The 12,260-nt window shown below is 40.7% G+C and overlaps 1 protein-coding gene across 2 annotated transcripts in view; it reads left to right on the top strand.

Annotated features, from left to right (window-relative positions):
- The first annotated feature begins 324 nt into the window (after positions 1-324).
- The window catches only part of brinp3a.2 (bone morphogenetic protein/retinoic acid inducible neural-specific 3a, tandem duplicate 2), a 42,807-nt gene continuing 30,871 nt past the window's right edge, over positions 325-12,260 (top strand). For both annotated transcript variants that reach the window (XR_006843641.1, XM_046392228.1), the window contains exon 1: positions 325-892. The gene's annotated coding sequence lies outside the window, so the exon portion shown is untranslated. The remainder of the gene's footprint in view (positions 893-12,260) is intronic.

The raw sequence follows: 12,260 nt of genomic DNA, 5'->3' as shown, positions 1-12,260 counted from the left end.
CATTTCGCTTAGTGCACACCAGTGCTTTTCATTTAAAGTAGAAAGGAGAGAGAAAAGGAGGGACTGTTGTCATTCTCGCCACGTCGCCTACCTTATTCTACCGTCCTTTGGCATCTATTACAGAGGGCTTCTTGTGTCTTAAACATGTGACTAAGTGAGAGAGGGGCACGGGGGGAGAGCTGAGGCGCCCATGCCTGTTATCTTCTGCTGGACACCTACCAACACTTGTACAGGATCTGGCTCCTGCGCTCCTCCACACAGCGATGCGGAGTAGGCGGGTCGAGTAAGGTGGGGGGGGAATCGGCGCTTGGGTGGAATTCATAACGGGATATTTAACCATCTTCGTAGGGGCGGCTGTCCGCGTCCCGGCAGCCGCATTCCGCCGCATCTGTCCGACGCTGGACTGCACCGGCTTCTGGCTGAATCAAATGCGCAAACGCGTGTTTCTAATCTTCTAATCGACAGCCCCTTTGCGCTCCTTGAGTCTTTCTCCTCCTGCTCCTCCTCCTCTTTTCTCTCCTCCTCTACTCGTCTCTCTCCTCTTGACTACATCTCCTGCTGGATGATTTCATTTTGTAAAGTCATTATCCCCAGAAAGGTCAAAGCCTCTGCTTCTAGGAACGTAGAATTACACTGGGATAAGCCGAGCCACAGCGAAAGTCAAAGTTTCTCACTGGTGTAGAACCGTGCGACGGATTGGTCCGGAGCAGCCGATTACTTTTACTCCTTCTCGGATCCCTGAGCGTTTGTGGAGTGCTGTTTTTCTCCCGCTCTTGAGTCCCGACAAACTGTGAAATGACTTTCTCTACAATTTCGACAGTTGAGAGTCACCGAGATTCAGCCAGAGAATGGGAAATACCGAGTTAAACTTTATCTGCTGTTCCAAGCCGCGGTGAGTTCTCGTAAATATGCTTTTTTTTGTCCGATTTGGATTTGTGAATATGAAGTAGAATTCCTACACATCTAAACAACCTACCTGTGGATATTTTCTGCTTATATTTTTGCTGGAAAATAACTACATTCCAGCAGTGTGCCTGACCTGGATAGCACTGTAAAATCTGCTGTGCTGTGACATGTATGAAATGCTATCTGGGGCTCGACCACAATGCAAACAGAAAGTCCCACAGAAACACAAATGCACACACATTTGCAAAAACATGGCTACGGGCTGCCAGTTCCAGGAAAAGATGCACAATATTGTTTCTCACAAGCAGGCTCATCTCCTACCTCTCACTGATCTGCCTCCTTTACAACCTTCCCCTCACACACAACTGCCACCCTTTCTCTGCCTTTCCAACAAACATCTCTAATCTATATTCCACAGGGTTTATTGGCATTCTTGCCTGTAGAGGATCAGATCTCTAACAGTGTGTGTGTGTCTACAGAGCACGGTTTGCCAAGCACCAGCGAGGCAGAAATGCCAGCTCGCTCTCAGTCTGAGGAAAAAAATAGAAAAAATAAAAGGTCCCACTGATTTCATAATTATACATTTCACCCTCAAGCATCACCCTGCAACAAGGCACATGAGTCAGGGCAGCAGTATGAGATCGTCAGTGGAGGCTCTGATAATGAGCCACATGCCCTCGAAGAAAACAAATAACATTTTAAATGCAATCACACTGGCCCAAGGGCAGGCTGGCGTAGATTCTATTTGTATTAAATTTAACTTTATATTAAACCAGAGTGAATAACCCACTCCAGGTAGTCTTGAAGCTGAGCTTTATGGTGAGGGGAAAAAACTCTGCTGTATTCTCATTGCCACTTGCCAGTTTAGGGCCACAACAGGGCCACTGTTCAGCGGCGTCCTCATCTATCCTAGGAGACTGGTGAACCCGACCGTGTCTTGGCCTGAAAGACACACTGTCTCCTCCTATGAACAGAGAGATTTCTCTCCTTGTATCACTCTCCTGCCCCACAAATTAAAGAAGTTAACAGCTCAACACATTTCTGCTTTCTCTCACTGTTACAGTGTCCAGCCAGGCTTTGCTTTACTATTTGTATGCCTGTGAGAGTGTGAGCCTGCTTGTTTGTCATGGTGCTGATGATTAATCCAGCTGATGTGATGGACACGTACCTGAGAGCAGTCAAATTGGGCTTGAAAAGCACTTTTACATGGCAACTATGGCTGAGCGGGGAGCCATCTATAGGCTTCCAGACTAATGCCAACAGCAGAATTACATGCCTGAGAGGGCGCCTTGTTGTTACAGGTTAGTACTGGCTGCCTGACAGGACTGGGCAAAGCATTGTTCGTAGGTGTGATGGCTGGACACAGAACGGGAGAGGAGGGAGGAACTATTCCATCCCCCTCCCACAGCCACTGTAAACACACCACAAGGCAAAGAAAAAGCTCTGGAGTAAATGCAGCTAAATTGTTCTCCATCACTTAGCTTTGGGTTAAGGGGGTGTGTGGGATGAGGGGTGTGTGTCTGTGTGTGTGTGAGTGGGGGGTAAAATGCTAACAAGCGTTCCATTTAATGAATGAGAACCCTGCTGTGTGAAACTCTACTGCAGTGTATTTGATCATAACACCTATTTATTGCTGGGAAGTGGGAGTTGGAAGAAGAAGGTAAAAGCAATCTGAAAAATGAATATAAGGAAAGAAAAAGAAATAAGGATGAAAAGAACGGAAAGCAAAGCTTGACTCTGCAGGTTTTGATATTTCGGGGTCAAGTTTTGCTAGTATCTGCTCAGTATCCCCAGCCCATTATTTTATGATAATAAGCAAACTGTCGAGTTTGACTTCAATCTAAAATGACGAAAAAGGAGACGAGTGGCTGGAGGAGAGAAGGGAGAAGAGGAAATGACAGGAAAATGAGAATAAAGCAAAATAGCAGAGAATCATAAGGCAGAAAAATGTCTCTTTTAGGGAATTGAGACTGACTAGAGTGTTAAAACAGAATCTCGACTGGGGCATTAAACTAAAATCTGCCTATGAAGCAACCGGTAATTGAATGTTGAGTCTGAACACATTCTGTAAAAGCACACACTAACGGACAGACATGAGACTCTTCCATTTAATCTGTCTCCAAAAGTAATTTTCGTATTTCGTTTCACAAATCAAATGCAGACTCCTCACTAAACCAGGCAGACATTAGATGATCCACTGAGTATGACAAAACTGGTTATTCACATAAATGTACATGTAATAACTCATCCCTAATATTAATCACATCGTTCTTACAACAAGTCATAGTTAAAGCTGCCTTCAGAAGAAAATTGTGATGTTGTTTTTCAGCATGGGAAGACTGGGATGAAATGGTTAAAGTCACCAGACGCTCTGGCTACGTGACTGATGACTCCTGGTTCCTGTCAAAAAATGCTTGACAATTTTGTTTTCTACAGTTAAGGGATACAACAAGAAGAAATGTTTGGAAAATATATATTTTTTTTTTTCACAAAATTGGCTTTGAAATTAAAGAGGACTTCCAGTCACAGCTCCAGAGCTCTGATCTCTCAGAAAATGTCCACTCATGAACTCGTGGATGCCAGATCGGTATATCAGGTTCAAATGGTCTCATGAACAAAATGCAGAGAGCTCCACTTAAAATCTCAATGTACCTGACTGCTGACAAATTCTCAAATTGATCATCACAACATCATTCTGGAAGATATGTACAACTAAACACTGCTTAGCATACTGCGTATTCATGGACCAACAACAGAAATCTACTCAGAAGGGGGCCTGTTTTCTGATATGAATCGATTATCTGGGATCAATGGAGGACCTGCCCACACCGGCTTCAAGGCAGACTATCAATTTCCATGTACATAACTGTGAGCCCAAAGCACAAAGTACAAGAAAACATGAATAGTATATGCCTTCATACTTGCATGCATCAAATAAACTGATCTCTAATGGTGTGCATGTATTATTCAGTCTAGTTGGTCAAAAGATTTACATATAAAATTAACCCTTGCTTTGTCACTCAGTCCAACTACTTATTTTAATCAAATAATAATAAAAGACAATTAATGTTTTGTTTTTTTTGTTTTTTTTTTTTTGTTCTGCGTTCTTACAACGATGTATGCAGGTCATCATGTGAAGTAGGCTGAGATGGTAAAAGCTGTGCACTGCTACTGCAGTCAGGCAGGAGAGATCTGGGTGAACGAGTAACATTTTTATTACCATGGATGTGATGAGCGGTGGCCTCTGACGAGCTCAACCTGAACACTGGATATGATGGAGTGGAGGTCAGTGTGGTGGAGAAAGGTCACAATGACTTCGCACTGAAAAGACAGCTGACAGGAGCAGATTTAAAGTTTGACAGCAACGATGTGACTGACAGGTCAGAAATCTGGTTGGCTGAATCTAAAGAGTAAGCATCCACAGTCAGCTGGTTAAGTAGAAGCACAGAGTGAGAGAATGCTTTCTACATCTCCCAGCCTGCCTCTTCAACTGAACAGAGAACAGCAGAAAAGAAGGTCTAATTTGTTCAATTTGTGGCTATGCAAGAAGCCAGTGTAGCAGGAGAAGACAAACAAAATGAAGAAAAAGCCAGAGAGAAGCATGAGAAAGGAAACGGCCCGTTTAATTTAAGAGCCACCTTTGTCCCTGTTTGCACAAGGCCACCAGCAGAGGAGCTCTATTTGTGTTTTACTGTGATTTATAGAAGCTTCGCTCTCTGTATGTTCTCGGCCACTCTGTGATATGCAGCCATATAAAAACGTGCAATGGAGGAGTTTACAGTCTGGGTAGCAATCATTAAGGTGACTTTTCCCCTGTTTGCTTTCAGCTTTGCTTCTTTATGTACTATAGAGTTATAATGATTTACTGCAAAAGCCTTGTGGATTAAAAATTGCACACTTAGTACTGACTTGTTCAAACCTGCACATGTACATACATAGACACTGTTAAAGACCGCGAGCTGAGTAACTGATTGAGTCTGTGTAAATAATTAATCTTCAAGTGTGCTGCCACAACCATCAGGGAGAACAAAAACACGCATACTGTTCACAGTCCGACAACCACACACATTCCTGCCTGTACTAACATGTTTATATTGATCCTCAACGCTCCAAAATAAAGGTTCATTTAGAATTGGCTTGGCTGTTCATCAATTTATAGTTTCCTACAGCTAAATTTCCATCTTGTTTTTGCGAGAGAGAGGATTTGTTTTTCTCTCTTTCTGAGTTCTTCTGTCTTAATAAGTTACTATGTTGATGGACCAACAGTAACAGCCACCCCCCACCACCCCCTACCCCATTTGATCATCAGCTTTCATCTCATGCGGAGAAAACCGAATCCAAAACAAACCAAAATCTTGGTTCGTAACAAAGAGCAACAAAAAAAAAAATTAGTGCATGGAAGTGTTCCTTATACAGTACTTAGCTGTAACGATCTGCTTTGACAGTGGGAAAAACATACTTAACACTGTTTTATAACCTTGATACCTAATGACTTTTATGAGAATTATTGCTTATTAATATGATCTGGATGACTGATGGCATGTTTCAGAAGCCGGATACAGTAAATTACTTCTGTTTGGGCTTCCAGAGGCCCCAGCTGCAGAACAAGGCTGCAGGAAAACAATGGATTTTCATACGCTCTACGTTTTTGATTTATGTCGACAATATTTTTTAAGTGTCTCTATGGAGGATAACATGCAGTACATCATTTGTCTGTGAAAGACAAAGACATTCAGCAAACTAAGGAAATATATTGCCGTTTATTAACAGACCATGTAACACAGGAAACAGAAACATTTTGTTTTGTTTTGTTTATATAACAAAACAGAAATACAATGAACTACAAATGTAAAGACAATCTTAAGGGACAACACAACTCAGTCCAGGCCTTCCTACCATCATGGTCCTCTAAAACACACACAATGGTTTTCATCTGAAGGTTTGCCTAAACCTAACCAAACTGCGACAGCGAAGGTCACATGACTAAAGCCACGTGACTTCATCCTTAATGCATGTATGAAACTCATAAAATGTAGGCAGCAGAAAGAAAAGAAAAATAAGAAAAGGTCTAGTCATGGCCAGAAGAAAAGAAAAGAAAGTAAAAGTTGAACAGATTCCAGATTCAAAAGGACGCAGGGTTTAGGAAAGCTGCAGCTTTTAATAACAGGTCTAAATATACAGTATCTCCATATACAGTAGGCCATATCATTAAAGATAAAGATTAAAAATGTAAAAAATCGAGTTAATATACATTAAAATCGTGCTTCTTAGTGCGCACGTACTAAATCTGAAATTGAGCTTGTAGACCGCAGTGCTGCATATTTAAGAAAGATGTCCTGGGTGGTTGAGGAAGAGTTTTTAAGAGCCATCCATCAATAAATGAGATCCACAACATCTCCAGGAGGCTCAAAGGTAAATTTGGCAACCTGCAAAACAACACCTACACAACAGGAAAACTGACAACACTGTAAAAACACTTTGGTTTGACCTTCCCCACAGCAGCCTTAGCACTGCTGTTCATGTGTTGTTGCTTTGAATTTTTCATGTGGGATGGTAATGTATGCATGTTTGTGGATCTGTACATGTGTGTTCGTGCTTGAATGCATACATCGAGACACTCGTTGTCTTTGATGTCTTCTTCCCAGGACACCAGGGGGGCTCATCCTTTGTATTTGTTTGTAAGACAGCCGGATGAGTGCAACTGGCAGTCATATATTATAATTTCACAAAGGCTGTGTTTTACCGCTGGCGTTGGTGCGAGAGGTATTGTTGACAGTTGTAGGAGGGAGATAACTGGGTTAATTAGGGCCAAAAACCTCATTAGTCAGCACAGAGGGGAATATGTAAAGTTTATCGGTTCCTGTTTCCCTACTTTGAGGATGGTTTTGGGGTTGGCTCGCAGACAGCTTACAAAGTGGATCCTGTTCAAGAAATTCTAATGAAATGTTTTAATCAAACGTCCCCTGCAAAGAGCGCCTCCCCTCCATCTCTTTTTCCACTGTTGTTTTCCTCAAACGTGTTCAAGGTGTGAGACATCACAAAAAAAAGAGTCATTTCAATTTGCATACCTACAATGCCAACAAAGAGGATCTGCTGTGGTGAGCGTTCCAATCATGGATGTAGACACAGACTGCGAGAAACCACACACACACACACACACACACACACACAGAAAGCTCAGGTAGGTGACCGTTACAGCTCTGGCATCCTACAATAAGCGAGCAGATGTTTAGGGGGCTGAATTCTCTGCTTTGTCCCAGTCTCCAATGAAAACGGCTGTTGAAATTCTCAGGAAAGATTAGGTTTGGGAGTTCCAATATCTCATCAAGCTTGCAATATCCACCAAAAAACAGGGTTAGAGTCAAGATCCAACCCTGCAGTCAGTAGTCTGGCTCATATCTCTGGAGGAAACATGTCATTTTGGCACAAAGGTGCTGCAGCACAGACATGTGCTGAAACATTTCAGACAGAGAAATGTGTTCATCACAAATAGCAGACTGGTAGGAGAAACAAATAATTAAGCCTGAATTGTTTTCTTTAGCAAAACAATTGAGATATTAACTCAACACTGTCAATTTAGTTAATTTGACTCAAGAATTCTGTGAATTAGTCACATAAATTCAAGACAAAGTGCTGACAAGAATATCAGCAATCATGGCATCTATAAAATTATCTTTTACTGAATGACAAACTGAAATTACATTTTATTCTTGTTGAAAGGCTGCTAATTTACAAAATTTCAATCTTAGTGAGTTAAGAAACCAACATTATAGCTTTTTTTTTTCATTCAGATGAAAAGTGGTAAAACAAAGAGAGTTGTCACTTCACACAGTTTCCAAATAGCTGGAGGACATACCATTCCCACATTGTGCATGTGTCATACCTTAATATAACCACCAGTAGCTCCTTGTAATGAAAAACATCTTTGACTCACTCTTTCATTCATTTCAATAAGGTTTTTCACATCCCGCCTCAGGGAAGTACATTTTGAGATAAGTTATGAGCATGTTTTCCTTTTTGCCTGACTCCCGTTTTTCAATTTAGAAATTATGTTTTGAGAACTGTTGCATTTGCCTGAATGAACTTATTAAATCTCTTGTCGACATTATTGAGTCACACTGGTCCAACATGCAAAGAGTTTGTCAGATTGTTTTAAATCACCCTTTGAGAACTTTTTAAAATTGTTCGACAAGTGCATACTGTATATGTTTTAATTCAAAAGTGTGGCCGAGTATTCGCAGCACTCTCAGAGCACTCTGCTCTGTCATTGATCCACGGGGTCCTTTGGTCAAGAAATGGCAGGATGTTGAACCTTGCATATGACGACAGCCATCACAGTGAACTCGATTCTGCAGCTGAAGTATTTGATATTCAGTGGTGCTTACTGAATATAGCCTGCCATTACGACAGTCAGTGGGCGTTAAAATGTTGTAGAGTTTGATCCACTGTTGGCTGCACTTCACTCAAATGGCCATTTGTTTAACACTCTCATTTTGCTATCGAACTGGCAGAACAAAAAGAAAAGAAAAGTAAAAGAAGAAAAACTTTCCAAATGGATATTTCTTCACTGCAGAAATAAACAGGACCTTGGCATATACGTCATTTAAGGGATAAACATTTTTTTAAACATAAAATGGAAAAAATTGTGCACCATGACATGACATGAAGCAATTGTGCACAAGCTGACTGTCAATATCATCTTGTAAACCTTAAGGGCCACACAAACTCTGACCATTTTTAATCTAACTTGACATCATGATTACCCTGATTCTCTGAGAATATGTCTGCAGATGTTTTCATAATCTAGAAGGAGAATATTAAAAAATGAAAAACACTGATGAGTCACTTAATAGCTAAAGTCTACACAAATGATTAGTGAGAAGCTGTGTTTGATGCCACGTCTTGTCACACACAGATATTATTCCTGGCATTTGCAGATTCAGGGAGTCCTCATTACATTCATGTGGGAAAAATCTATTCCCCCATCACTTGCACTCTCCTCATAATTCCACTGAGAGGACCTCACAGGAACAAACAGAGCTTTCATTTTACACAGTGGTTCCAAACAGCCGCAGGTTATTGCTGGCCCACGTTGTGTGAAATCATACTTGAGTAGATCTGCCGAAGCCCTGGTGCTTGTCTTCTGCTTGAATTGAAAATTGTTGTTTCACCCAACATTTGATTTGTTGTCACTAGATTATGCCAGGGGTTCCTGTCCTGAGGAAGAGCATTTTTTTAACGTTGTTTGATGAAAAGTAGCGTTTGCATAAGGTTGGAAATGTGACTTATTGCCCTTGTAAAGTGAAATGGCATGTATCTGTTATCACATAGGCAGCTGATAACAAAGGCTTAGTGGATGGCTTTGTTTGGCTGATAATGTGATTATAAGGCTGCCGCAGACCTGTCTGAAAACAATGAATGTTTACTGACAGGACTGTCACAGCAAGTGTGTAAAAAAAAAAAAAAAAAAAAAAAAAAAAAAACATGGAGATTTGAGTCAAAAGTGGGTTTTACAGCCATTTGAGAATGCAGAGGGAGAAGTGAGTGGGCTATTTGAGGAACAGGAGACAAAAAGAAAAAGACAATGGAGCGTGAGAGGAAGGAAAACAGAGCAAGTGGGCAGCGGGGAACAGAGAGAGCCCAGTGTTTTTACTGCATCAGCTTTTTGGACAGCTGCCTGTTGGATGATAGGATTAAAGAGTCTTTTAATATGACCTCTATGCTCTGTTTTGATATTAACATGCCATACACTCCCCTCTACGATAGGTCACCCTAAACACATATAAAGCAAGGCAGCGTTTCACCTGGAACATTTTGCCCAAGTGGAAGCTGAAGGTTGTTTTGGATGCACTTTTAGCTGTTTGAGGCCAGTTTTATTGGAGCGTTGACATGTCATCAATGCTTTATCACAATCCACAATACTATTTGGCAAGCTGCAACTTTAGATTTAGATTTTGTCAAAGTGCGACTCTCTCACTTTGTGGCTCTTTGCAGCCGAAAGAACAGAGAGAATGGCAGAAGACAATAGTGAAGCAGGGAAGGCAGAGGACCTCTGTCTCAGTGCGAATAAACTATTCAACACTGCTGGAATGAGAGCAGATATTGTTCAAGGACTCGTTTGCAGTTTAACAGCATCAACAACACAGAAGTTAAAACAGAATTGGGGAGAATTTGCTCCATTTCAGTGTTAGGAACAGTAAAACAGGGGCAGAATAAAGAAACCTAACAGTGCTATGCAGAAGATGTGACATGTGCATATCAAAACTGCAGACTTAAAGCTGGAGGCTTTAACCTGAGTCCAACAGCAGGTGCACATATTGTGTTTATTGTGGTGATTGTGATCTGGTATCATGAATGTCCAGACCAAGCTGAACTTCATTCATCACAGTTGGTCTGTGAAAGAATATACTGTACAATTTTTTTAAAATTTATATTATATTCATAGGCCCTCTGATCGTGTTCTTGGTCTGTTTTCCCCTTTAAGATTATTACAAGCGTGTGATATTTACGGCTCATCAGGTTTTGGTGCAGAGCCACAGCCCAATAAAGTGTCAATATACAGGGGGAAAAGACAGTTTTTGATGTCCGCTCAGTTTTCTTTTGGTACCGTAACAAGGCCTTTCAGGGGGGCCTCTAACTCTTATGACTGTTTACTTGGTGATATTAAATTGAAACTTGACCTGGGCTTGGGACTTCTCATTGAGACAGCTAAAATGTTGACTCTAAAAACACTAAAGAGCTTGGAATAGGACTTGTTCAAATGGTAAACACCTGAAAACATTTGATCATGACTTACTTTTTGTTAATGATGTGAAACTTGACTTGGAAACTCCACCTGTCTGTTAGCAGGCCTTGGGCAGCACTACTGCATATGTGAAACAAGTTGTTAAAAGCCTTTAGTGGCTCCGGAGGGAGCTGTGTAAAGTTTGATAAACAGTGTGTCTTGCATGGGTTTTGCAGAAAAAAGTATAATTGCCACATTAAAATCCTTAAAATGGCACTCATTTCTTCTCCCTCATTATAAATTCCAGAATATATGAATGTGGAATTATTTTTTTTATTTCACAAGATGTTTCCTACTTCACTGTAAAGTTCATTTTCAGTGTATGTGCACCAGAAGCTTCAATTTTCCACATCGCTGTGTCAAACCAAAATAAAGGCAGAATGCATTCATTTGCAAACTGTGTTTACTGACAGCGGGTTTACAAAGTGTTCCCGAGCCCATGCAGTAATATCCTTTTTTCAATCATGTATCTCACAGAGTGGTGAACCTCGGCCCATCCTCGCTTATGAACAACTGAGAATTGAATCCCAACTTTTATGGCATGGAGATTGTATAACTACTGTATTATGCTCCTTCTGTGGGTTTAATTTTCATCAACCAGCTGTTCTATGTCTTTTTCATAGTATTTAATATTACATTTTAAATGTGTTCCTGCTCTTTCTGTCCACCTCCAGTGGACGTGTGCTCTTCCCGTGCTGTCTGCTGTGTTGTCTGAGAGTAATGATTTTTGAAACCCACACACATATGCGCACACCCACACAGATGGTCATATGGCTGAGTTAACTTGACAGATTGTCATCAGAATACTGTAATAGGACTCAACCCCAACACATGCACATGCACACACACGTGCGCGCACACACACACACACAGAGCGAAGGAGTGTGTCACCGTGGGGGAGATGATTGACGGGGCTCGGGATGGTGATAGAGACTAAAGTAAGCCCTGGACAACACGCTGAACAGCATGCAGTCAGATGAAACACAGCAACTGAGACTTAGCAAAACTGATGAAGTATGATGAGAATCATTTTGAAAACAGCAGCACCGCAATTATTCACTGAGTTAAAGGGATGAATTCACAATTAGAACCATAACTTCTAACTTCTAGAATCAAAAATCAGAATATGTTTCACAAGTCTGCCAAACTTCTTCATTTTCACCCAAATGAAATTTCTGTCTCGTTTGTGGAAGTCCAAACTTGCAGGAAGCGATGATTCATAACGAATGTGAAATAGAAAAAAAAAAAAGTGCTAAATTGTTCTTTCTCTCTCTCGCTCTGTCTCTCCAAAGAGATGGATGATTGAAGGATTTATAGCACACCACAACGCATTTAGTTTAAAAGTGCTGTGATATTTATTTATTTATTTTTTTTATTTTATTACTTATTTCCCCTCTGGTCCCTGAGAAAACCAATTTTAGTTTTAAGGAAAGTAGGGTAGCAGCTAACGATTACTTTTGTTATTAAGTTCTTATTCAGTTTTACAAATTGTCAGGAAATTATAAAGTCTATAAAATCTATAGTTTGTAATTCAAGCAATGTAAAATTATTATTATTTTGTCTCTTGTAG

Source organism: Scatophagus argus, chromosome 6, assembly GCF_020382885.2.
Source record: "Scatophagus argus isolate fScaArg1 chromosome 6, fScaArg1.pri, whole genome shotgun sequence".
In the NCBI taxonomy this organism is placed as follows: domain Eukaryota; kingdom Metazoa; phylum Chordata; class Actinopteri; family Scatophagidae; genus Scatophagus; species Scatophagus argus.
Note: the sequence above shows the minus strand (reverse complement) of the source record. Positions and strands in the feature narration are given on the sequence as shown.